Raw genomic sequence first — 397 nt, forward strand, 5'->3', positions numbered from 1 at the left:
GTTGTGGTTGTTGCTGCTGCTGCGGGTTGCTGGGAATTGTGCTGCTGTCCATAGAGTTGATTCTCCTGCTGCTAGTGCTGCTTGCTGCTGCTGCTGCTGCTGCTGCTGCAGCATCGGCAGCAGCAAACGGCCCATTGGTGTCTCCGCTATCTGCTGCACCTGGTTGCTTATATAAGAAGGTAAATCTATATCCAATAAAAAACGACAAAACTCTGCAGCAGCAACAGCAGCAGCAGCAGCAGCAGCAGCAGCAGCAGCAGAAGCAGCAGCAGCAGCAAGAGCGGTAGCAGCAGAAAGAATAATGGAAAAGCAGCAGCAGCAGCAAAGACAGCAGCAAAAACAGCAGCAGCAACAGAATACGAAGGTAAATCTATATCCAATAAAAAACGACAAAACT

Source organism: Eimeria mitis, genomic scaffold (assembly GCF_000499745.2).
Source record: "Eimeria mitis Houghton genomic scaffold, Emh_scaff990, whole genome shotgun sequence".
Taxonomy (NCBI): domain Eukaryota; phylum Apicomplexa; class Conoidasida; order Eucoccidiorida; family Eimeriidae; genus Eimeria; species Eimeria mitis.